General features: G+C 42.9%; 1 pseudogene; it reads right to left on the bottom strand.

Annotated features, from left to right (window-relative positions):
* Positions 1-211: 211 nt before the first annotated feature.
* Positions 212-1,150, bottom strand: LOC102544144 (palmitoyltransferase ZDHHC4 pseudogene; annotated as a pseudogene).
* Between the last annotated feature and the right edge of the window lie 2,130 nt (positions 1,151-3,280).

Here is a 3,280-nt window from a genome sequence, read left to right on the forward strand (position 1 = left end):
GACTAGGTGCCAGTCATTGTTCTAAACGCTGGAGACACAGCAGTGAATAAAGCCTATGGGCTTACATTCTAGTCGGGAAGACAGATAATCAATAAATAAAGAAGTAAAATATTGAGCATGTTACTTGATGTTAAGAGCAGATTTTTTTTAAGTATCCACATGTATAAATAAATGTATACTATATTTAAAAGGCAGTTACACTCTTCCATTGTTATTTCTTCTTTCTCTCATAATGTGCAGCAGATAGAAAGATCTCTCGAAGGTTGCTCCAAAGCCCATGGGAGTGTATGTTCTGGTAAACCTGGGGCTCTGCAGATGGTGGCTGGGCCATGTAGGGGCAATGCTGGCACCAGGCCCGGTCACCTTTGTACCACTCGTTAGTGGTTTGGTTGGTGGCGGCCAGGTACAGAGCAAAACACAGGTAGCCCCCAGGAGGAAGGTCAGTACCACGACAAAGCCCAGCAGAAAGACAATTCTTGGGAAGGTCAGGAACAGGTACTGGTGTTCCAGGCCCCGATGCAGTTGTTCACCCACACACAGTGATGGTCAAAGCGGTGCACACACCGGTTACACACACTGCAGTGCTTGGATCGTGCTGGTTTCCTTAAATCACAAGTAGAGCATCTCATGTTCTTGGGGAACATCACTTCATCGAATTCATAAACTTGAAGCAGCAGTAATTCGTTTGCTTTTGTTATTGGTACCAGGGTTAGTCACACAACTCAGGGTGAAAAAAATCAGGTTTATAATCAGCAGCAGATAAGGCAGAAGGAGGTAATACAGGAAGAACTCGAGCTCTCGACAGTAGCCAAGTATTTCCCAAGTGTATTGAGTATAAATCATCCCTTGCAAGATGAGGTGCAGGATAATGAAGGTGTGGTTTCGTGTATGGAAGAGGTAATGAAACAATTTTAGCATGGCTCTCTGAAGGCATTCTGGGATTATATAGGAAAATACCTGTGTTCCTCTTCCGACCAGGCCTTTCAAGCAATGTGTTTTTGAGCAGATGCAGATCAGAACACCACCAATCAGCACCGAAGTCAGGTAGAACAAGAAGAGAAAGAGGAAGTCCATCCTGGGGATATTTCTTTTGTTTGGATAGTTTTCAGCCGGCAGCTCTGGTATTTCTCCTCCGAACATTCATGGGGAATTTAACGTCATCTCCTCCTCTGCAGCAGCGCGTGCCTGGCACAACAGCTGGCACCCAAAGGTGCAGAAGACATGGTTCCTCTAGGAGGCTGGATCTGGAAGAAAGAAGGGCGGGTCAGGGATGCACATAAGAGATGTGCATATAATGCACATAAGAGATCGAGAGAAATAGGAAGGGGTGCCTTTCATGCAAAATGATCAGGAAAGGTTTACTAAGAAGATCACCTCCAGCAAACAGCTGTTTGACGTGTGAGAAAAACACTGAAGGTAGATGGAACAGCATCTGCCAGTCCTGAGATAGAAGTGAGCCTGGAGGTTTGAAGAAGAGTCAGGAGGTCTGTGTGGCTGGAGCAGAGTTTGGGGGGGAGGGGTGGTAGGCAATGGGATCAGAGCGGTAACAGGGCTTAGGAGGCCACTGTCACGACTGTAGCTTTTACTGGGAGAGTCGTTCCCTGAGAGGATTGGGATTAGACGGATGACCGGGCCTGGCTTCTGTTGTAAACGACTCACCCTGGCTGTAGAGTCTGAGTCTAAATTATAAGGAGGCAAAGTAGAGTGGAGAGATCAGATTCAGAATGTCGAGAAAATGGGAAGTGTTGACAGATTGGGTATAAGATGGAAGTGAAACGAGACATCAACGACAAAACCGTGTTTTTTTTTTTTTTAATCTGAACAGGAGAATGTCTATTAGGTTTATAGTTGATGTTTCACAAAGATTGTTACCAAAAAGCAGATGTAGGTTAAGAAACTTTTCTAAAGATAAGTGTTGCTGAATAATTCTTAGAGAACACATTGAATTATACATAGAAAGTTGGCTAATACTTGTCACATATACACATTAATGCAAACTAAACAATTTTGATTAATGTAGATAGACAAAAAGATAGGTCGATGGATCTGTGGGTCCTTTGGTGTGGGAAACAGATGCCAACTCTGACAAAGGAACGTATTAGACATATATTAGCAAGTTTTATCAGTCAAGATCCTGGCAAGAAAAAGGTGGCATACTCAGCAGATTTCACTGAAGATATTTTAGTGAAAGATATGGCATGCAGAAATATGGGCAGAGTTAAGGAGACCCACAAGGATGGTGAAGCAGCCACATGGGAACTAGGAACAGCAGGAAGGCATCACTGCTCCTAAAGTGGCAATTATTACTGAAGTGGGCAGAAGCTATAGCCATTGAGAAGATTGTAGGAGCTGTGTCCACAGAATAAATCAGCCTGAGACAGAACCATGGTAAGGGAGGGGGTGGCACAAAGGGAATAAAATCCCAATTCTTTTTCCCCTCCTGCCTTTCTATTTTCTACTGGTCCTTCCTATTGGCTTTGAGAGGTCAGAGTTTTTGGAGCCCTGGTGAGGGGCAGTCCATGGGTATCAGCCTCTGTGGCAAAGAGCGAAAAGAAGAGGACAGAGATTAAATCTGGAGGTACAAATAAAGAATCTACAGTGCAGAGTTACACATAATTTAAGGAAGATCTGAACACTGAGACAGAAATGAGGGCAGCTCTATGAAATTCCTGTAGGAGGAGAATCTAGGGATTGAATTTCTACATTGTTACCGTGGAAAACTCAGCTGCAACTGCCCACTTTCTCTCAGTCTGTGCTGAAGAGCTCAGGTTCTGGGAGAATAACTTCCATGGCCTGGCTTTGAGTCAAGCACCCTCACTTGTGATGGGAAGAAGGGGTAGCAGGGTCCAGTGATTGGAGCCCAATCCTAACCATGTGGAATGGAAAGGGCACTAACTCAAAGGAAGGGATTACAAACAAACAAACAATCAACAGAAAGCTCTTTCCTGCATGTTAAAATAATTATATCCAATATTTTTAATAATAATAAAGGTAAAAGTTTCTGTAAATGGGCACCCATATTCCAGAATACAGGGATGTTTAATTCATTTCTCAATTCCAATGAGGTTAAAGCTTTGTCCTTTTGTGGGATTGTTTATCCTCTTTTTTCCAGATAAAATTTTATCCTTAATTCTAGGTCATTTATTTTAAAATTAAAACATTCCATTTATAAACATCTTAAGATGAGGTACGTGAATGGGTTAGTGTAAAGTAATTGCCACTGTTGGGGTGTGAAGGGCTGGGGGCAAAACAAATAGATAAACAAAACCTCAAAATGTAG

This window comes from Vicugna pacos, chromosome 3 (genome assembly GCF_048564905.1).
Source record: "Vicugna pacos chromosome 3, VicPac4, whole genome shotgun sequence".
Taxonomy (NCBI): Eukaryota; Metazoa; Chordata; class Mammalia; order Artiodactyla; family Camelidae; genus Vicugna; species Vicugna pacos.